Source organism: Symphalangus syndactylus, chromosome 18 (genome assembly GCF_028878055.3).
Source record: "Symphalangus syndactylus isolate Jambi chromosome 18, NHGRI_mSymSyn1-v2.1_pri, whole genome shotgun sequence".
Classification (NCBI taxonomy): domain Eukaryota; kingdom Metazoa; phylum Chordata; class Mammalia; order Primates; family Hylobatidae; genus Symphalangus; species Symphalangus syndactylus.
The window spans coordinates 31,125,423-31,149,549 of NC_072440.2; the positions used below are offsets into that span (position 1 = coordinate 31,125,423).

The 24,127-nt window shown below is 37.5% G+C and overlaps 1 long non-coding RNA gene across 2 annotated transcripts in view; it reads left to right on the plus strand.

The window, feature by feature from the left end:
* The window catches only part of LOC134733516 (uncharacterized), a 211,722-nt gene that overhangs the window by 25,067 nt on the left and 162,528 nt on the right, over positions 1 to 24,127 (plus strand). The window contains exons 2-3 of one of the 2 annotated variants that reach the window (XR_010117076.1): positions 1,028 to 1,060; positions 13,296 to 13,349. This is a non-coding gene — a long non-coding RNA (uncharacterized lncRNA). The remainder of the gene's footprint in view (positions 1 to 1,027; positions 1,061 to 13,295; positions 13,350 to 24,127) is intronic. The other variant, XR_010117075.1, reaches the window with a different exon arrangement.

Genomic DNA, 24,127 nt, shown 5'->3' on the forward strand with positions numbered 1-24,127 from the left:
TTTTATTGTGAATAAAAAGTGAAAACTACTTAATCATGAGGCAACCCAGTATTTTAATAGAGGATCCAGGCAATTTAAAAAAAATGACCCTATGACATAATGGAGAACTTGATGCCATTGCTGGCAATTATGGTCCAGAGAGGGAAGTAGTGAATAGGCTGAAAGATGCTAAATGTAAAGGTTAGGGATGACAGTTATTTTTTGGATTATATTTCTCTTTTAGGCTGTTCCCTTTGGGATTTTTTTTTCAAAGCTGGTATTATCAATTTAAGCTTTAGCCCTGCCATCAAAATTTTATGAAAGACTCTAGCTCTGATAAAATTCTTGTATTTATTCTTGTTTGTGCTACAGAGGAGTGGAGTGGATGGAGGGTAGAGACGTTGCCTATGGTCAGATCCCGAGTTTGGCCAGATATCTACTCGAAACCAACTCAGATTGTACAAGTTCACATGAACATCACTGTTTCATTTTTAACAACTTTGTGTAGGTTGACCTATACAATAACTGCATATATTTAAAAATACATAATTTTGATACATTTTGATATATTCATATACCCATGAGACTATCACCATAATCAAGACAGTGAACATAGCCATCACCCCTAAAAGTCTGAGTCCTTTTGTAATCCCTCCCTCTCTCCCCTCCTCACCCCACCCTTCATTCCCAGGCAACCACTGATCTGTCACTACAGATTAATTTGCATTTTCTAGAATTTTATAAAATGGAATCATATTTATTCCTTTTTGCCTGATTTCCATCAGCATAATAGTTTTGAAATTTGCCTATATTGTTGTATATATTAATAGTTCATTTCTTTCTATTACATTTAATGAATATAACAAAATATGTGTATCCCTTTTCATTGTAGGTAGTATTCCATTGTGTGACTATATCAAAATTTGTTGATTTATTCACCTGTTGATAGACATTTGGGTTGTTTCTATTTTTGGCAATTACAAATAAAGAGCCTAAGGGCATTCATGTACAGGTCATTGTATAAACATATTTTCTTTTTTTATTGCAGGTAAATATCTGAGTGGAATGGCTGGATCATATGGTAGGTATATGTTTAATTTTAAAATGATGATATATTTTTCTTTTCATTGAGTTCAGAATATGTTAATATTTTCCTTGAGACCTCTACATTGTGTGTGCACATATTCATATAATTTTTATTGATACATAAAAATATACATATTTATGGGGTACATGTAATATTTTGATACATGCGTATGATGTGTAATGATCAAATCAGGGTAATTAGGATATCTATCACTTCAGAGATTTATCATTTCTTTGTGTTGCAAACATTTCAAATCTTCTAGCTATTTGGAAATATACAATACCTTGTTAACTATAGTTGCCTTACTATTCTGTTAAACACTGAAACTTATTTCTTCTGTCTAACTATATGTTTATACCTATTAACCAACTCTTCTTCATCTCCCCATCCCCTCCCCAGCATCTGGTAACCATCATTTTACTCTATCTCCTTGAGATCAACTCCCACATATGAGTGAGAACATGCAATATTTGTTTTTCTGTGCTTGGCTTATTTCGGTTAACATAATGATCTTTGGTTCCATCCACATTGCTATAAATAACATGATTTCATTTTTTATGGCAGAATAGTATTCCATTGTGTAAATATATCACATTTTCCTTATCCATTTGTTGGTTGATAGACACTTAGGTGGATTCTTTGTCTTTGCTATTGTGAATAGTGCTGCAATACACATGGGGGTACAGGTATCCCTTTGATAATGCTGACTTCCTTTCCTTTGGATGAACATCCAGTAGTGGAATTGTTAAATCATATGGTAGTGCTTTTTCTTTAGTTTTTAGTTTTTTTTTTTTTTTTTTTGAGAAATCACTATGCTATTTTCTATAGTGGCTGAACTAATTTACATTCTCACCAATAGTGTATAAGAATTTCCTTTTCTCCACATTCTTGCCAGCATCGTTATTTTTTGTCTTTTTCGTAACAACCATTCTAACTTGGGTAAGATGAAATCTAATCGTGGTTTTGATTTGCATTTCCCTGATGATTAGTGATGCTGAACATTCTTTTTCTTTTTTTTTTTTTTTGAGATGGAGTCTCTCTCTGTTGCCCAGGCTGAAGTGCAGTGGCGCAATCTCGGCTCGCTGCAAGCTCCACCTCCCAGGTTCACACCATTCTCCTTCCTCAGCCTCCCAAGTAGCTGGGACTACAGGCGCCTGCCACTACGCCCGGCTAATTTTTTTCTATTTTTGAATACAGACGGGGTTTCAACGTGTTAGCCAGGTTGGTCTTGATCTCCTGACCTCGTGATCCTCCCCGGCTGGCCTCCCAAAATGTTGGGATTACAGGCGTGGGCCACCACGCCCGGCCTGAACATTCTTTTATATACCTGTTGGCCACCTGTATGTCTTTTTTTGAGAAATGTCTGTTGATATCCTTTGACCATTAAAAATGGGATTATTTGTTTTGAACAACGGTTGAGTTGTTTCAGTTCCTTGCATATTTTAGACATTCGTTGCTTGTCAACTGAATAATTTGCAAATATTTTCTCCAGTTCAACAACTTGTCTCTTCACTCTGTTGATTGTTTCGTTTGCTGTGCAGAAGCTTTTTAGTTTAATATAGTCCCATTTGTCTATTTCTGTTTTGGTTACCTGTGCTTTTAAAGTCTTAGCCATAAAATCTTTGCTTAGACCAATGTCTTGAAGCATTTACCCTATGTTTTCTCGCAGTAGTTTTATAGTTTTGGGTCTTATGTTTAAGTCTTTGCTCCATTTTGAGCTGAATTTTTTATATGGTGAGAGAAAGGGGCCCAGTTTCATTCTCCTGCATATGGAAACCTAATTTCCCCAGTACTATTTATTAAAGAGACCATCGTTTTCCCAAGGTATATTCTTGGTAACTTTGTTGAAAATCGGTTTGCTGTAAAAGCATAAATTTAATTCTAGATTCTCTGTTTCGTTCCACTGGTATATGTATCTTTTTATACCAATATTATGTTATTTTAGTTACTATAGTAACTTATTTTAAAGTCAGGGAGTGTGATGCCTCCAACTTTGTTCTTTTTGCTCAGGATTGCTTTGGCTTTTGGGGCTCTTTCTTGGTTCCATACATATTTTAGGATTATTTTTCTATTTCTGTAAAACACTGACACTGGCATTTTGGTAGGGATTGCATTAAATATGTAGGTTCCTTTAGGGAGTATGGACATTTTAGCAATATTCTTCTCATTCATGATCATGGGAAGTCTTTCCATTGTTTGTTGTTTCAATTTATTTCATCAGTGTTTTGTAGTTTTTCTTGAGAGGCTTTTTACCTCATTGTTAAACTTATTCCTAGGTATTATTTGTTGGTAGCTATTGTAAATGGAATTACCTTCTTTATTTCTTTTTCAGCTAGCTCATTATTGATGTATAGAAATGCTACTGATTTTGTATGTTGATTTTATATTCTGCAACTTTACTGAATTGATCAGATCTAAGAGCTTTTTGGTGGAGTCTTCAGTTTTTCTAGATATAAGATCATGCCATCTGCAAAAAGGAACAGTTTGAGTTTCTTTTCTCCAATTTGAATGCTTTTTTATGTCTTTCTCTTGCCTGATTGCTCTGGCTAGGACTTCCAATACTATGTGAATAGGAGTGGTGAAAGTGGGCGTCCTTGTCCTTGTTCTAGTTCTTGGAGGAAAGGCTTTCAGCTTTTCCCCATTCAGTATGATGTTAGCTACGGGTTTTTCTTTTCTTTTCTTTTCTTTTGAGACAGGATCTTGCTGTGTCACCCAGGCTGGAGTGCAGTGGTGCAATCTTGGCTCACTGCAACCTCCGCCTCTAGGGTTCGAGTGATTCTCACACCTCAACCTCCTGAGTAGCTGGGATTACAGGCATGCGCCACCACCCCAGCTACTTTTTTTATTTTTAGTAGAGACAGGGTTTCACCACGTTGGCTAGGCTGGGATTTTTCATATATGACCTTTATTATGTTAAAGTATGCTCCATCTGTGCCTTATCTGTTGAGAGTTTTTATCATAAAGGGATGTCGAATCTTACCAAATGATTTTTCTGTACCAATTGAGATGATCATGTAGTTTTTGTCCTTCATTCTCTTGATGCGATCTGTTTTTATTGATTTGTATATGTTGACCTATCCTTGCATCCTTGAGGTAAATCCCACTTGATTATGGTATATTATATTTTTGATGTGCTATTGGATTTGGTTTGCTAGTATTTTGTTTAGGATTCTTTCCCTCCATGTTCATCAGGGTTATTTGCCTGTAGTTTTCTCTTTTTGTTGTATCCTTGCTTGTTTTTGATATCAGGGTAATGCTGGTCTCATAGAACGAGCTAGGGAGAATTCCCTCCTCTTCTATTGTTTGGAATAGTTTGAAGATAATTGGTTTTAGTTCTTTTTGGAAGTTTGGCAGAATTTGTCAGTGAAGCCATCTGGTGCTGGGCTTTTCTTTGTTGGGACACTTTTAATTTCGTTTCTCTTGGAGATCTTTTACTGAATAATTATTGTGTTCCTTTGATGGCATCATGTTTCCTTGATTTTTCATGTTGGTCTGCTCAGGTTTTTTATTTCTTTCTGGTTCCATCTTGGTAGGTTGTATGTGTCTAGTAATTTATCTGTTTCTTCTAGAGTTTCCAGTTTGTTGGTGTATGTAGTATGTAGTTGTTCAGATAGTCTCTGATGATCTTTTGTATTTCTATTTTTTATTTTGTTTATTTCAGTCTTCCCTTTTTCTTTGTTAATCTAGTAGTGGTTTATTGATTCTGTTTATCTTTCAGAAAACCAACTTTTCATTTTGTTGATTCTTTGTGTTTTTATTTTTTTAAGTCTCTATTTCATGTAGTTCTGCTCTGATCTTCTTTCTTTCCTTCTACTAATTTTGGATTTGTTTTTTTCTTGCTTTTCTAGTTCCTTAAGGTGCATCATTAGGTTATTTATTTGAAATCTTTCTACCTTTTTGGTGTAGGTGTTTATTGCTATGAAGTTCTCTTTAGCACTGCTTTTGCTGTCTTCCATAGATTTTGGTTCGTTGTGTTTCTATTTTCATTTGTTTCAAGAATTTTTTTTTTAATTTCCTCATTACTTTCTTCATTGACCCAGTGGTTGTTCAGAGGTATGTTTAGTTTCCATGTATTTGTACAGTTTTTGAAGTTCCTCTTGTTATTGATTTCTAGTTTTATTTCATTGTGGTCTGAGAAGATACTTGATATGATTTCAAATTTAAAAAAAAATTTGAGACTTGTTTTGTGGCCTAACATATTGTCTACCCTGGAGAATGCTCTGTGTGCTAATGAGAAGAATATGTATTCTGTGGCAGTTAGATAAACTATTCTGTAAATGTCTGCCAGGTCTCTTGGTCTAAGGTCCAATTTAAATCCAATGTTTACTTGTTAATTTTCTGTCTAGATGATCTGTCTGTTGCTGAGAGTAGGGTGTTGAAGTCCCCAACTATTTTTGTATTGTGGTGAATCTCTCCCTGTAAATCTAATAATACTTGCTCAATGTACCTGGGTGGTCCAGTATTGGGTACGTAGAATTTTTATGAGTTTAATCTGTTTACATTCAAGGTTATTGATATGTGAATGCTTATTCCTGTCATTTTATTAATTGATTACTGGTTGTTTTGTAGATCGTTCGTTTCTTTTTTTCCAATCTTATTGTTTATTATTGTGTTTTGGTCATTTTCTATAGTGGTACCATTTGAATCTTTTCTTTTCCTTATTTGTGGTTTGCTCTACCAGTGAGTGGGTTTTATACTTTTGTGTGTTTTCATGATAGTGGTATTTGTCCTTTTACTTCAAGGTGTAGGACTGTATTAAACATTTCTTGTAGGGCTGGTCTGTAGTGATGAATTCAGCTTTTGCTTGTCTGGGAAATACTTTATTTATTCTGAGTATAGTCTTCTTCCCTGGCAGCTTCTTTTTTTCTTTCAGTATTTTGAATATATATCATTCTCTTATGGCTTGTAAAGTTTCTGCTGAGAAAACCACTGTTATTTTAATGGGGTTCCTTTGTAAGTGACTAGAACTTTTTTATTTTGCTGTATTTAGAATTCTCACTTTGTCTTTGACTTTTGACAGTTTGATTATAATGTGCCATGGGGAAGATCTTTTTGAATTGCATCTATATGAGGATCTCTAAGCTTCCCTGTATCTAGCTGTCTAAATCTCTTGCAAGACCATGTAAATTTTCAGCTACTATTTTGTAAAATCAGTTTTCTATCCATTTGGTTGTACTCTTTGCCTTCTGGGACACCAAAAAATTGAATATGTAGTCACTTTATGGTGTCCTATGTAAGACATAGGCTTTGTTAATTCTTTTTTATTCTTTATTTTTGTCTGACTGTATTATTTCAAAAGACCTATCTTTGAGTTCAGAAATTCTTTCTTCTGCTTTATCTAGTCTATTGTTGAAACTTTTGAATGGATTTTTATTTCATTCAATGAGTTCTTCAGTTCCAGAATTTCTGTTTGGTTCTTTTTTATGATATCTAGCTCTTTGGTAAATTTCTCATTCATATCCTGAATTGTTTTTCTGATTTCTTTGTATTATTTGTCTTGTTCTTTTACATATCACGGAATTTCTTTAATATTATTATTTTGAATTGTTTTTCAGACATTTCATAGATTTCCTTTTCTTTGGGATCTGTTATTGGAGAATTACTATGTCCCTTTGAAGGTGTCATGTTTCCTTGCTTTTTCATGTTTCTTTTGTCCTTACACAAGATATCTATGCATCTGATATAATAATCACTTTTTTGAATTTTATGGATTGGCTTTTTCAGGAAAAGACTTTTCCTATAGATATATCTATAGTGTTGGTTGAGTATGGTACTTTGGCTTTGATTCTGGGTAGCAGTAGTGTAGTCTCCATATGACTTCTTCAACTGTAATCAGCATCAGTGGCGTTTGAGTTCCTTAGTGGTTTAGGCTGTGCATGTTAGTGGAGGCTGTGATGGCATTTTGGTGGGATGGGGATGCCAGGTTGGCTAATGTTTGAGCACTAGTAGTGGTGGCAGGCCCAGTGTGCTGGTCTTTAGTCTCTTGGCCAGTGTATGCTGGCATCAGTGGTAGCAGGATTGAGTAGGCCAGTTCTTGGACTTCCAGGCAGGTTGCTTGGGTGCTGCCAGTGACAGCAGTGGGCCAGGCAGGCAAATGAGTGGGTTCTTGGGCCCTTGGGTCATGTTCATGGTGTTGGTTATGGCAGGAGTGGCAGTGAGCCAGACTTCATGCCCTGAGTGACATGTGTGGGTGCCAGCAGTGGCACTGGTAGGGTGGGCAGGCCAGTCTCCAGGTCCCTAGGTGGTATATATGAGGGGGTGCTGGTGGCAGTGGTAGTGGCAGGCTGTACAAGCTAGTCCTTGGGCCCCAGGGATGTGCACCTAGTTGGTGGCATCAGGTGGGATAGGTCCATTCTCAGGCCCCCAGAGGGGATGTGCTGGCACCAGTGGTTGCAGGTGGAATAGGCGTGTTCTCCAGCCTTCTGATGGTGCGTGTGGGTACCTGTGGTAGTAAGTGGGATGGATAGATCCTAAGGGCCCTGAGTAACATGCATGGGCACTGGCAGTGGTGGTAGTGGGTGAGGCATGCTTGTCATCATGCTCCCTGATGGTGTGTGTGGGTGCCAGCTTCAGTGGCAGAATGAATCAATCCCCAGGCCCTCAGATGGTATGCTGGGGTTGCAGTGGTGGTGGCAATGAACCAGGCAAGTCTATCTTCAGGCCCCTGGAGAGCATGCATGGTCACCACTGCTGAAGGCTATGAGTAGCGTTGGCCTGTCCTCAGGCTTCCCTACGGTGCACATAGGTACAGGCTGCAGTGGGTGGGGTGGATTGATTCTCAGGACCCTGGATGGCATGCTCAAAGAAACTTCTTTTTTGATTCATGGGTTATTTAGAAGTATATTGTTTAATTTCCAAATATTTGATGATTTTCTGGATGTTATTCTGTTTCTGATTTCTAGTTTAATTGAGCTGTGTTCAGAGAACATATATTGTATAATTTTTATTTCTTTCAGATTTGTCAAGGTTTGTTTTATGGCACAGAAGATAGTCTGTCTTGATGAATATTCCATGTGTACTTGAGAAAAGTGTGTGTCCTGCTGTTCTTGGATTGATCTATAAATGTCAGTTAGGTCAAGTTGGTTAACTGTATTGCTCAACTCTTCTATATCCTTACTTGTTTTTTGTCTACTTTTTCTACCAATTTCTGAAAGAAGAGTGTTGGCAACTTCAAATATGACTGTGGATTTGTCTATTTCTCCTTTAGGTATTTTTATCTTATTTGCACATTTTTATTTTTTTTTAAGAGGCAGGTTCTCACTTTGTCACTCAGACTGAAGTGTAGTGGCACAATCATATCTCACAGCAACCTCAAATTCCTGGGCTCTGGCAACCCTCCTGCCTCAGCCTCCCAAGTAGCTAAAAGTACAGGTGTGTGACACCATGCCTGGCTAATTTTTAAGAATTTTTTTGTAGAGACAGGGTCTGGCTATGTTGCCCAGGCTGGTCTCAAACACCTGGTCTTAAGCAATCTTCCCACCTTGGCCTCTCAAACTGCTGGGATTACAGGTGCAAGCCACTACATCTGGCCTAGGTATTTTTAAATCCTGTTATTAGGTAAATATGTCTTTAGGATTGTTATGTCTCTGTAGAAAATTAACTGTTTTATTCTTATGTATTGTTCCACTTTATCCTCTATAATATTCCTTATCCTTAAGTCTACTTTTCTCGATATCAATATGGCTTCCCCAGCTTTCTTTTTATTAGTGTTTGTATGCCATCTATATTTCCATTCTTTTACTTTTAACCTATCAGTTAATTTATATATAAAGTTGGTTTATCATAGACATCATGTAGCTGGGTCTTGCTTTGACTTTTATCTAGTTGAATAATCTCTGTCTTTTTACTGGTGTGTTTAGATAGTTCACATTTAACGTCATTGCCAATATGGCTAATTTTAAATCTACCATTTTGCTAAATGTTTCTTGTTTGTATCATTTATTATTTTTCTCTTATTTTTGATTGATTGCATTTTATGACTCCCTTTCATCTCTACTATTGGTTTGTTATTTATATCACCTTTAAGAATCCTTTTTGGCCAGGTGCGGTGGCTCACGCCTGTAATCCCAGCACTTTGGGAGGCCGAGGGGGGTGGATCACAAGGTCAGGAGATCGAGACCATCCTGGCTAGCATGGTGAAACCCTGTCTCTACTAAAAAATACAAGAAATTGGCCAGGTGTGATGGTGGGCACCTGTAGTCCCAGTTACTCTGGAGGCTGAGGCAGGAGAATGGCGTGAACTCAGGAGGCAGAGCTTGCAGTGAGCCGAGATCATGCTACTGCACTCCAACCTGGGCGACAGAGTGAGATTCCATCTCAAAAAAAAAAAAAAAAAATCCTTTTTAGTTGTTGCACTAGGATTTACAATGTACATATTTAATTAATCAGAGTTAAAATAGTATTATACCATTTTACCTATGGTATAAGGATCTTATAACAGTATATTCCCAATTCCTCATCTTATCTTTTGTATCATTGTTGTCATATATTTTATATGTCCTTTTTTGTTGTCATATATTTTACTTTTGTGTGTGCTTTAAATGCACAAAATGTTGCTATTATTTTTGCTTTTTGTAGTTACATTTTAGTGTACTACAGTTGAGTAGTTGTCACAAAGACTGTATGAACCACAATGCATAAAATATTTATAATCTGACTCTTCCTAGAAAAAAGTTTATTAATCTTTGTTCTAATTGTAAGTAATGCAAATAAAATTTATATTTTCTTCATTTATTCTACATCCAGTGCGCATCATTTCTTTGTGTAGATCCAAATTTCTGTCTGGTGTTATACATTTTCTACTAAAAAATTTCCTTTAACATTTGTTTTAGTGAAGATCTAATAGCAATAATTCGTCTCAGCTTTTGTTTGTATGAAAATACCTTTATTTCCTCTTTTCTTCTTCCTCTGAGTTTAGAATTCTAAATTGACAGTGGGTTTTTTATCTGTTTTTGTTTGTTTTGTTTTCCAGCCCTTTAAAGACATCAGTGCATTATCTTTTGGCTTCCATGGTTTCTGATGAAAAGTCTGCTCTAATTCTTGTCTTTGTTTCTCTATACTTTATGTGCTGCTTTCAAGATTTTTTCTTCTTTGTTATGGTTTTTCAGTGGTTTGGTGTCCTACTTGGTATTTTCCAAGCTTTTTGGATATGTGATTTAGAATCTATCATTCATTTTAATTAGACTATTTGATAATATTCTATAGCTCCTGTTTTCTCTATTTTTTTCTCTGTGTTTTTGTTTGAGTTATTTATATGGACTTATCTTGGTTCCCTTTTTTCTTTGTCTCAGTTGTGTCAAGTCCACTGATGAGCATGTGGGAGGCATTCTTCATCTATGATTGTGTTTCTATTTCTAGCATTTCTACTTGATTCTTTTTTACAGTTTTCATCTCTCCACTAACATTATCCATCTGACCTTGTGTCTTATCCTCTCTTCCATTATTGTCATTGACATTTTAATCAGTGTGTTGTATTTTCTTGATATTTGTTTCCTGTTTGTTTCACTTGTTCTTTGTTCCCTCTTGCTTTTTGTTGCTTTCTTTTGAATTTTACTTATGATTCTACATTTTCATTTTTAATTTCCTTAACTGTATTAACTGTAATTCTTTGCTTTTTTTTTTAGCAGTTGCTTTAGGATTTATAATATAGTTAAAAAGTTAACTTAGCACAGTTTACCTTCAAGTAACATTGTTCTGCTTTACATATGCTATAAGAACAATAGCATATTTCCAGTTTATGCTATATTTGTCATACCTTTTTCTTCTACCTATATTATAATTCTCACTCTATATTTATTATTGTTTTTTCTTTGACTCTGAGATTGGCAAATTAAGGCCCAATGACCAAACCTGCCTTCCAACTGTTTTGGTAAATAAAATTTTACTGTAACACAGCTATATGAATTTATTCACATATTTTAATGAATGCTTATATGATATAACAGTACAGTTGAGTAGTTGTCACAAAAACTGTGTGAACCACAGTGCATAAAATATTTACAATCTAGCTCTTCCTAGAAAAAAAGTTTATTTATCTTTATTCTAAATAGCCAATTATTTTTAAAAGGCATCCCAATAATAAGCAATAAATCATAAACCAGTCTCTGTTACTCATGTCTATAATCCCAGTGCTTTGGGTGACAGAGGCAGAGGGATTGCTTGAGGCCAGGAGTTGGAGACAAGCCTGAGCAACGTAGCGAGATCCCGTTTCTACAAAAAATTTAAAAATTAGCCAGATATGGTGGTACATACCTGTAGTCACAGCTACTTGAGAGGCTGAGGAAGTAGGATTGCTTGAACCCAGGAGTTTGAGGCTATGATCACCACTGCACTCTAGCCTGGATGACAGAGTGAGACCCTGTCTCTAGAAATAAATTTTAAAAAGATAAATAATATAAAAAAAGAAATAAATCATATTTACCCATGTAGTTATTTCAAATGTTTTTCATTCCTTTGTGTAGATACATATTTCTATCTGGTATCATTTTCCTTTTGACTGAAAGATTTTCTTAACATTTCTTGTAATGCAGATCTGAAAACAATGGATCAGCCATTGTATATCTAAGAAAGTATTTCATCTTCACTTTTAAAAAATATTTTTTACTGTTGTGTAAAATTCTATGTTGACAATTATTTTTTCAGTATTTTAGAGATGTTGCTCCATTATCTTCTCATTTGCATTATTTCTGATGAAAAATATGGTTTCATCCTAATATTTGCTCCTGTGTATGTCATAATTTTTTTCTTTGGCTGATTTTAAGGTTTTTTAAAACACAGATTTTGAGCAATTTCATAATAATGTTCCATGGTGTAATTTTCTTTATGCTTCTTGTCCTTGGGGTTGGTTGAGCTTCCTGGGCCTGTGGGTCTATAGTTTTCAACAAATTGGTAAAATTTTCAGTGATTATTTCTTATATTACTTCTATCTGCCTTTGAGGATTGGATTCCAATTACACACATAGCAGACATTTGAATTTGCCCACAACTCATGGGTGTTCTGTTTATTTATGTATTTTAATTCCCTACTCCTCTGTGTTTTTTGTTTTAGATAGTTTCTATTAGTGTGTCTTTTAGTTCACTTACCTTTTCTTCTGCAATGTCTAATCCCACATAATGTATTTTCATCTCTAAAAGATTATTGTATGTCTTTTAAAAATATCTTCCATGCTTCCACTTAGCATGATTAGTCTTTCCTCTATCTTTTTGACCATTATATATATTATTATATTATAAATGTAGTATTAATGGTAAGATCTTTGTCTACTAATTCTATCACTGCTGTCAGTTCTGAGTTGAGTTTTATTGTTTTATTTATCTCCTCATTGTGGGTCACCTATTCCTGCTGCTTTGCATGCCTGGTAATTTTTTATTGAATACCTGACATTGTGAATTTTACTTTTTTGGAGTTATTTTTGCATTCCTGTAGGTGTTGTAGAGTTTTGTCCTGGAATGGTTAAGTTATGGTGGTTAAGTTATTTGGAAATAGTTTGATTTTTTTGGGTCTTGCTTTTAAACTTTGTTAATATAGTTCAGGACCATATTTCATGGAGGGCAATTTTAATCCAACTATTAAGGCAAGGCTCTTCTGAGTACTTTTAGTTGGTAGAGTTCTAAGATAATCCCTGTATTTTTCCCCTGGGTATTAACATGACTTTTTTAAATGACTTTTTTTCCACGTGGCTGGGAAAAGAGATTTTGCACATATAACTAATATTATTAATCAGTTGACTTTAAGATAAGGAGATTATCTTGTGGGCCTAGCCTGTATTTTAAAAAGCAGATTCAGTTCTCTGGATGATTGCAGAAGAGTAGGTCAAATATTCTAAACACCAGGGAGACTTGATGTGTCAATGCCTTGAATATGAAAGGGGTCATGGGGAAAGAATCTGAGAGCTGAGAGTGGCCTCTAGGAGTGAGAGCAATCCATGACCAATGTCCAAAAGAAAATAGGGACTTCATTCTTACAGCCACAAGAAATTGAGTTCTGTCAATAACAAGAATGAATGCGGAAAGAGTCTTCTCCAGAGCCTCCAGACAAGAGCCCAACTTAACTGACAGCTTGATTTAGACCTTGAACAGAGAATCTTGTCAAACCTGCCTGAACTATTGATCTGCATAACTGTGAAATAATAAATGGGGTATTGTTTTTAAGCTGCTAAATTCATGGTTCATTGTTACATGGCAATAGAAAACTAATATGGTAGTCTATCCTATATTCTGTGTGTTACAGGATTTTCCATTCTATCTAACGGAAACAGGCACTTTTCCCTGTCCTGCATAAACTGTGAGTTTCTATTCTCTAATCGTTTTGGATGGTTCTTTCCCTGGCCTCTGGTAGTTTCCTCATATACCTGTATTGGTCAGTACTCAGTTGAATATGCAAAGGGGTCCTTCTGAAGACCTTCAGAGTCTTCTCTGTGCGCAGCCCTCTTTTCTGGCACTCTGCCCTGGAGAGCAGCCTCCTCATACTTTTAGCCTTGTCACCTCAATTCAGGGAGACTACCAAGCTCTACCTGGGTTCTCTCTTCATGTGCTGCAGCCTAAAATCTCCTTCCAGGAAGTAAACTGATGATGGTAGGGCTCACTTCACTTGTTTTATATTTCTCAGGGATTTCTGTCCTTTGTTGCCTCACATCCTACATCTTGAGAACCATTATTTTATATATTTTGTCTAGTTTTTGGTTGTTTCTGGAGGGATGATACATTCTATCCCTGTTACTCTATCTTGGCCAGAAGCAAAAGCCCTCAGTTAAATGTGACCGGAATCAAGTACTGTTTAAAACCAAAGTTTAAGGTTTAAAATACTCAAAAATGCCCTCTACCAATGTGGTATCAGCATCCTCTGTTTATATTACAGATTGAGGATAGCATGTTAATTATAGCAATCCCCCACCAATTTTTTTTATGTAGGTAGAAATTAAAATCTTAAAACGAAAAGTTTAGTACAGTCAAACCCTAATCTAGATTTGTTGCATTCTGAAGGTGCAGTAGATTAGATAACCTGAAAGTTGTTGGTTTCTTTAAAGTTCAATTTTCCTATACCATTTTCGGAATGGGACTGATATTCATTTTCCGAAGTGGGGATCCACAGTGATCTCATCTTCTTTTATGCTAAGTGAGTACTTCCTTTTTATTATTCATATGGTAATATCTGCTCTTAAAAAGAGATGCCCTGATCTTGGGATTACAAACTGCTCTTTAGATTTTCTCAAAAGCATTGCCTTGGATGCACCATATCAATGCTTCCTTTATTTAAAAGTTTTCACAGCCAGGTGCCGCAGAGTCTAGAGATGAGAGTGGGAAGATGAGATGTGTTGTTATAAAACTCTCTGATGGTCGAGACATATGAGCTACTTTAGAAGCTTTACTTTATGTCACCATGATGAGCAGCTTCCTTCCCTGTGCCAGGGACAGGCTGCTAGTCTTTTCTCCACCTGGGCTGCTGCTTCCCGGCTCACCTGCAGTGCAGTCCACTGAAGTGCAGTCTGTGTGTGTGTCCAGGGACAGGGGAGCTTCTTGTGTGCTTGCTGTTGAGAACTTTGAAGCAAAAGAAAAAAAAAAAGTACTAGCTACCCACTACCCACTAATGCTTCCCTTGAGTAATCTTGCTCTTGTCATATTGAAACAAGTGCTCATAAAAGGAACAGCTTTTGTGGAACTGGCCAATTCACAGAAACTTAGACCTAGAATAAACTTGAAGAGGCCAGAGCCAAGGTGCTCAAGTATGTCAGTAGGTGAGAGAACCATGTGGAAATAGTGGATAAAGTTTGTTAAATTTAACCATGTGCTTTAAAGAATGCTTTTCAAACTTTAATGTGCATACAAATCATCTGAGAAATGTGTTAAAATGCAGACTGTCATTCAGCAGGTCTTGGGTGGGTCTGAGGTTCTGAATTCTTCACAGGGTCCCAGATAATGCCTGTGCTGCTGGTTTGGGGAGTACACTTTGAATAGCAAGGTTCTAAAGGAATATATTTAAGAGTGAACAATATTCACTCATTTATCCAGCACCTAAAAGCCTGTTATGGGTAACACACATGCTCAATGATGCAGAAAAAAGGGAGAATTAGAATCAAGCCTCCTCTTGAGGCAGGAAAGTGGCATGAACCCGGGAGGCAGAGCTTGCAGTGAGCCGAGATCATGCCACTGCACTCCAGCCAGCCTGGGCGACAGAGCAAGACCTCCATCTCAAAAGAAAAAAAAAAATTAATTCAAGATGGATTAAAGACTTAAATGTTAGACCTAAAACCATTAAAATCCTACAAGAAAACCTAGGCAATACCATTCAGGACATAGGCGTGGGCAAGGACTTCATGTCTAAAACACCAAAAGCAATGGTAACAAAAGCCAAAATTGACAAATGGGATCTAATTAAACTAAAGAGCTTCTGCACAGCAAAAGAAACTACCATCAGAGTGAACAGGCAACCTACAGAATGGGAGAAAATTTTTGCAGCCTACTTATCTGACAAAGGGCTAATATCCAGAATCTACAATGAACTCAAACATATTTACAAGAAAAAAACAAACAACCCCATCAAAAAGTGGGCAAAGGACATGAACAGACACTTCTCAAAAGAAGACATTTATGCAGCCAAAAAACACATGAAGAAATGCTCATCATCACTGGCCATCAGAGAAATGCAAATCAAAACCACAGTGAGATACCATCTCACACCAGTTAGAATGGCCATCATTAAAAAATCAGGAAACAACAGGTGCTGGAGAGGATGTGGAGAAATAGGAACAGTTTTACACTGTTGGTGGGACTGTAAACTAGTTCAACCATTGTGGAAGTCAGTGTGGTGATTCCTCAGGGATCTAGAACTAGAAATACCATTTGACCCAGCCATCCCATTACTGGGTATATACCCAAAGGACTATAAATCATGCTGCTATAAAGACACATGCACACGTATGTTTATTGCAGCACTATTCACAATAGCAAAGACTTGGAACTAACCCAAATGTCCAACAATGATAGACTGGATTAAGAAAATGTGGCACATATACACCATGGAATACTATGCAGCCATAAAAAAGGATGAGTTCATATCCTTTGTAGGGACATGGATGAAACTGGAAAACATCATTCTCAGTAAACTATCGCAAGGACAAAAAACCAAACACCACATGTTCTCACTCATAGGTGGGAATTGAACAATGAGAACTCATGGACACAGGAAGGGGAACATCGCACTCCGGGGACTGTTGTGGGGTTGGGGGATGGGGGAGGGACAGCATTAGGAGACATACCTAATGCTAAATGACGAGTTAATGGGTGCAGGAAATCAACGTGGCACATGGATACATATGTAACAAACATGCACATTGTGCACATGTACCCTAAAACCTAAAGTATAATAAATAAAAAAAAAAAAAAAAGAAAAAGAAAAAAAAATCAAGCCTTCTCTTATGGAACTTACAAACTAGAGGGAGGTTAAATATATGTAAAGCATTAGACTATACATAGTATAGTAAGATTCCTACTGGTTAAAGATCCCTGGGCTTGAATCCTGGTCTGTGAAAAGTCAATCACAATTACTGCACTATGGTGTGCTTACTCATCTGTGAAATGAAAACAAATGAGAAGAACGATAGCACCTATAGTGTATGGGAATTGTGAGGGTTAAATGAGTTGATACTTGTAAAAACACATAGAAACGACCGAAAAACTTTTCTTATTAGACAACTTAAAAGTGAGAAAAATATAAGAGGTTCATTTATTTATTTTTCAAATCTCCACATCTCAGATGTAAAAAGGGGTTTAGGTGAAATATTATGGAATTCAATTTCAATCAATTGTCAGTCACCATTTCTTTCTCATTCCAAGTTTAAAATGGAGATTTTTTTTTTTTCTGCCAAGGTCAGGCATACATAGAGGGTCATTATTGGGCTAACTGTGCTGTACAGGAGAGCTAGAAGGGAATTTGAGAAAAAAGATTTGAAAAAGTTGTCATCAGTTTTTCCTTGTATCTCTGGTTTTCCCTCTTTTTTTTTTTTTTTTTTTTCCATAAACCCAGAAAAACTGGGTTTGATCTTTGGCTTTGCCACTTATTTCCTAAAATAATACATTTCGTAATCTGTCTTTGCCTCGGTAACTTCATCTGTAAAATGGAGGTAATAATGTCTGTGTGATGATGGTGGTGGTGGTGTGAAAATTAAAAGCAAAAGTGTGGTAGGCAGAGTAATGGCCCCCCAAAAGTTATCCAGGTTCTAATTTCTGGGAACTGTGGATGTTCCCTTAGATGGCCAAAGAGACTCTGCAGCTCTGATTAAGTGAAGGATCTTTAAATATAGTCATGTAGGTTCTTTTCTAATTTCCTTAAGCGTCAGCCAGCTTGAGAAATAAAGGGACAGAGTACAAAAGAGAGAAATTTTAAACCTGGGCATCCGGGGGAGACATCACATGCCGGTAGGTTCCTTGATGCCCCGTGAGCCGTAAAACCAGCAAGTTTTTATTAGGGAGTTTCAAAAGGGGAGGGAGTTGCCAATAGGTGTAGGACACAGACATCAAGTACTTTACAAGGTAATAGAATATCACAAGGCAAATGGAGGCAGGGCGAGATCACAGGACCGCAGGACTGCGCGAAATTAAAATTGCTAACGAAGTTTTGGGCACCATTGTCATTGATAACATCAAGAGACACGGTTTTGAGAGCAACCGGTCTGACCAAAATTTATTAGGCGGGAATTTCCTCTTCCTAATAATCCTGGGAGTGCTATGGGAGACTGGGGTCTATTTCACCCCTACAGCCTCAACCATAAGAGATGGCCATGCCCACGGGGGCCAGTTCAGAGACCCACCCCCAGGCATGCATTCTCTTTCTCAGGGATGTTCCTTGCTGAGAAAAAGAATTCAGCGGTATTTCTTCCATTTGCTTTTGAAAGAAGAGAAATATGGCTCTGTTCCACCTGGCTCACCGGAGGTCAGAGTTTAAGGTTATCTGTCTTATTCCCTGAACAATTGCTGTTATCCTGTTCTTTTTTCAAGGTGCCCAGATTTCAAATTGTTTAAACACACATGCTCTACAATTTGTGCAGTTAATGCAATTATCACATGGTCCTGAGGTGACATACATCCTCCTCAGCTGACAGGATTGAGAGATTAAAGACAGGCATAGGAAATCACAAGGGTATTGACTGGGGAAGTGATAAGTGTCCATGAAATCTTTACAATTTATGTTTAGAGACTGCAGTAAAGACAGGCATAAGAAATTATAAAAGTATTAATTTGGGGAACTAATAAATGTCCATGAAATCTTCACAATCCATGTTCTTCTGCCATGGCTTCAGCCAATCCCTCCGTTTGGGGTCCCTGACTTCCCGCAACACTTAGATGGCCAAAGAGACTCTGCAGCTCTGATTAAGTGAAGGATCTTTAAATAGCGAGACTATCTGGGATTATCTGGGTGGACCCAATACAGTCACAGTTGTCCCTATAGGAGGGAGGCAGAAAGGAGTTTGACACAGAAGAAGGCAATGTGACCACTGATGCAAGAGGCCACATGGCTGGCTTTGAAGTTGGAAAAGGGGGCCACGAGCCAAGGTGTACAAGAAATACAGGTGTAAAAGGCAGAGATATCAAGGAGACAGATTCTCCTATAGGGCTCCAGAGGGAGTATGGCCTTGCTGATACTTTAATTTTTCCACAGACTTCTGTCCTCCAGAACTGTAAGAGAGTAAATGTACATTGTTTTAAGCCACCAACTTTATGGTAACTTGTTACAGCAACCACAGGGAAAAAAATTATAAAAATTATCTGTGGAGCACTTCACAAATGTTATTTTGTTTCTTTTTCCTAATTAGAGAGCCATCACTAGCATGAAAGATTGCTAGGTTAAGGCCACTGTAACAGTCCCAGTTTTCCATGGAGAAGCCTGAAGCCATGAAATATTTTCTCCTTGTCTATAAGGGTATAATATAAATGAAGATATCCTCATGGTTCTCCAAAAGAATGTGAAATTTGGGGACTACACTGCGCTTATGAAAAAGTCATAAGACTAGGTGACCAGATGTCCTAAATGAAAATGCCTCTGGCTTTGTTTTCCCTAGCAGGGTATTAGTCCTCTAATCAGAATTGCATCAAGTCTTATGACTCCTGCCAGGAACTTCAGAAGCTTAGGGGTACATCGATCTAGTTATTACAGAAGAGAACTTCAGAAGGGTGGAAAAAGGAAGGAGCAATTATTTGTGAAGTAATTGAAAAGCATTATTTATATTTACACTGTCTTATCCTTTCAAGTTTCAATTTGGGAGCTAAAACACATTTAGTCTGGGTCAGTTTCTCCAAGTAGTGGTGACAAGACTTTGGTGTTGGAGTCAGGAAGGAGACGGGGTTTGGGGAAAGGATAATTTTTAATATCTTTGATATAAACCAATCACTAGTTCAGCAACACAAGATTAAACTGTAGGCCTTTAACTCTCTAAGCAAAATATTCAGAAAAGGTTAATTAATCCATTAACTACAAAATAAAAGCAGCTTTTCACTTCTGCACACCTCTTTCCTACCTTCTCCCTTAGACACATGAGCGCACTGAGACCAGTCTGATGGCTAAAAAGAACAAATAGAGGCAAGTTGGCAGTCAAGACCTGCCTTTCTGTCTTCTTACACTACCTCCTCTCTTTAATCTTCTGCACTGCACTAGCTGATTTTTTTTTTTTTTTTTTTTTTTTTTTTTTTTGCAGAGATGATCTGAGTTCTTAGCACAAAGGATTGTGACTATTCATTCATTTAAGTGTTTTTTAGACTTTACCGTGTTATCATGTTAATGTTAGGTAACACTCAAACACATTAGTTTTGCCAAGTGTTAATAGAGAGTTCAAAGACTCCACAAAAACATAGCATATGATAACCATTTTAGTTAGCTAAGCAAGTAGTCTGGACACCCTTTGGAAACTCTGCTTTAATTTGGACAGCCTATAATTTGGTCTTTAAATGAGATACTTGTGGCAGCATTTGGGAAACTGTAAAGTGCTTTATAAATGATAATCATTATCATAATTGCAGCAATGCATCCCACTAGAAAATATTTGGAGGATAGTATATAGAGTGGAACTTCTTATGGTCGGTAAGACCTCCCCCTAAACTGATTCCTCCTCCGTAAAATGGTTCAGAGAGTTCTTGGCTTCAGAGTCTTCTATAGAGAAGACTCTCATCTGCTTGGCCACAGTTTTGAGTGCCCCTCCCCAGTGAATCCTTCCTTACCTGACAATCAGCTTGAGTCGTGACTCCCACATTCAGTATCATGTAAGGCAGATGTCACCAACTGCATATTTTTACCTTTCTCCCTTTTCTTTAGTCATACTTTTTCCTCTTTTATTTTCTTCAGCCAGTTCCTTTGTTCCTCAGCCTACCAATCTCTTAATTCCATTCCTTCACTTTAAGGACCATGGCTATATTACTCTTAACACTGTCATTGGACCAGGAAGGAAAAAAGAGAAAGCTGTCTTGAGTATTATAGATAAGTGTCATGAAGTTTATGCACAAAGGCACATCCCATGTAAGTCAAGAGGGAAACTGAGACCAGACCACGGAGGGCCTTGTGTGCTACCTTTATCCTAAAAGTAAGGGTTAGTTTTTGAAGGTGTTTTAAGCAGATTATTATATGACTAGATTTTTATTTTGGATAGATTATTCCGAGAGCAGTGCAGAGGACTGATTAATTTTATATGGGATTGTGGATTGGGTAGGGTGGGGTGGGGAGTATGGTGAGGGCAGGCTGGGGGGCAGATAGATTAGTGAGGAAGGTATTACAGTGGTGGTAAGACCCCAAGCTAAAACAATTACAATGGGAATGGAGAAAAAGGAATTGGATGGATGATTGATGAAACTAAGACAATGACATCTACTGAAGATTGTGAGTATAGTATGTGAGAGTGGGAGTTCAAGAGTCAGACAGGAGAACGGGTAAGTCGATGAGCGATCCGGGTCGCAAAGCCTTCCTAATTTCTTCACATGCAAATAATAGTTCCTTCCTAGGCAAACTTGTCATCCTTTGTTTCTTCCTTACTGCCCTTCTAACTTTCTGTTTTGTATTTTGGTTTTATATTTATGTATTTTGTTCTGCAACCAAGTGGTAGATTTCTAGGGCACAGAGACTGTTGTTTGTCTCTATATTATACCCTCGAAATATCTAAATCTATGTATTAGACTGAGTACTAAATAAATGTGTTGAGTGAGTGAGAGAATGAATTGTATTTCCTAATACTCTACAATCTGTGAAGAGCTTTCATAGGTATCAGTCATTTTATACTTGCAACATCTTTGGGAAAGGTAGGAATGGCAGTTGTTACTACTTCCATTTTACAGATGAGAAAATCTATAGTCAGAAATATTAATGTAATGCAGCTAGTAATTGGCAGAGCTGGGCTAATACATCTGTTCCAGCACCTACCACTCTACTATACTTTTTTTTTTTTTTTTTTTTTTTTTTTTTTTTTTTTTTTTTTTAAGGTCTCAAGGTCCTCACTCGGGACTATTTATTCTCAATAACTTAGGCATTAGATTTTTTGGCCGTTACCAATATCAAGTGCCACAAAAATAAAAGATGGAAAGGAATGAAGAGGAATGGGTAAGGAAAATCCACTAAATAAATGGTGGAGTACTCAGCAACAGACAAAAAGCAGGAAAACCTCATGTGTCAATAACGTGTGCTGATGATACTTAACAGGGTCCCCAGTCCCTGGGCTGTGGACCTGTACTGGTCTGTGGCCTGTTAGGAATGGGGCCACATGGCAGGAGGTGAGTGGCAGACAAGTGAGCATTACCACCTGAGCTCCACCTCCTATCAGATCAGCAGCAGCATTAGATTCTCATAGGAATATGAACCCTAATGTGAACTGTGCATGCGAGGGACCTAGGTTGTGTGCTCCGTATGAGAATAATGCCTGATGATCTGAGGTGGAGCAGTTTCATCCTGAATCCAATCTGTGAAAAAGCTGTCTTCCACGAAACCAGTCCCTGCTGCCAAAAAGGTTGGGGACTGCTGCTCAGCATCACTTCTCCCTTCCAAACTCTTTCCTGTGTGCAGGGACTGGATGTGTGGAAATTACATGTCCTTTTACTAGGAGGGTTCAAGTTTTGATTTTATCAAGGAGAGATGCTCATACAGGTGTGGAATGCGGAAAAGAAGGAGAGATCATCTTCTGGCTGCAGCTGTGGGCAGGCATATGGACATCTTCAGGCATATGATTTTTCCGAGGACTTCCAGGTAACCCCCCTGAGAATCACTTCCTCTGGTACCACAGTCAGCTAAGGTCCTGGATAGAAGTCTCCTATGAATCCTGCATTTCCTGAATTATGATGTGCCAGCAGGCAGCAGTATCCCTGATCTTTACACCACCCAGCCCTTCCGACGGTTGCGTAAACTTCTAAATCCCTGTTTTAAATCCCTTCTTGCTTTAAATACTTAGAGTAATTCTGGTTTCTTGACTTATATGCTGTACAGAGAAAATACAAGTGTTGAAACGGTATTGCAAGCTGGGATCATGTAGTTTGGAGGCAAATAGCTCTATCCATCTCAACCACTTTTGGAGTATTCTTACAATACTACGTGATCCTTTATTTAAGAATACAAAAAAAAGTGGATCAAAGATTTTCAAATATTTTTACTCAAAGTGGCTTAAATATAACCCTCTCATGGTTTGATGCTGGTATCTTGATACTTGTTTAGTTACCCAGAAATTTTGGCTCTTCGTGATCCCATTCCCCCAAAACACTGGCAGAAAGAAGTTTTATCATGGGTAGAATGGAGTTTCATAATGGCCATGTGCAGGAACAAAAGATTATTAAACTTGAAATTTCATGTGTAGTCATGTTCAGATGGGCTGCTGATAGATGGATTAAAAGAAATTCCAGTAACCCATGGGTTGATGGAAAGATATTCAAATGGACTGGCAGTAGAGTGCTAACAATTTCCATGCATTTCTTTGGATTTTTTTTTTTCAAATAAGTAAAATGAAGTTCTTAATACCTGGAAAATATTTCCAAACATTCTACTCACCTCTCATCAATACTCTTATTGTCTTTTGCTTTTTAAAATTCTCTGTACAACGCAGATAATAAAATTCCTTGTCAGCCATCCAACTATGCTGATCACCTTTCTTACAAATGAGCATTTCCTATTCATTTGCTGCCTTGTGTTCATTTTCTGGGCTAAACAGTATTGTTGAAAATGCAGGATAGACTGGCTTTGGTTCAGTTCTTTTTTTTTTTTTTTTTTTTTTGAGACACAGTCTCACTCTGTTGCCCAGGCTGGAGTGCAGTGGTGCGATCTCGGCTCACTGCAAGCTCTGCCTCCCAGGTTCACGCCATTCTCCTGCCTCAGCCTCCCGAGTAGCTGGGACTACAGGTGTCCGCCACCATGCCTGGCTAATTTTTTTTTTTTATTTTTAGTAGAGACGGGATTTCACCATGTTAGCCAGGATGGTCTCAATCTCTTGACCTTGTGATCCGCCCGCCTTGGCCTCCCAAAGTGCTGGGATTACAGGCATGAGCCACCACACCCAGCTGGTTCAGTTCTTAATACCTTGGTTGGGGAGGAGGGGAGCTGCTCACCTTTATCTCAGGTCAGTGGATTCTGCCTTTTATGGTGCTGGGCAGACTGAGTTACTCAATAACTATTGGGCATTTCAACTGCACTTCCAAGGCATGTAGGCAATTTTGGTGTTTCAGAAACTTATTTCCACACAAATATATTTGACACTGAATCAAGCCTTGATGAGCCAGATTTCGTTTTTCCAAACTCTAGGGATGGGTAAATCTGGCTTTGTGTTCAGTTCACTGAATAGCTCAAAACCATTGTTCAAATGTTCTGGGATTGGCCAAAACCAAATCTACTTTGCCAAACATTTTACTTAATGGCAAAATACCCCCATTTATATTTTAATGAAAATTTAATCCATATGTTTGATTCACTTTTTGCACTTAATCCATCAAAATATTTTGTAAGAGTTATCTGAAGTCCAAGAGGCCTCCAATGCCATTTTTTTTCTTAAATAAGCCAGCATAGCCTTTTCTCCACCAACATTTTTTTTTTAAGCAGCATTAGTGAATTGGCAA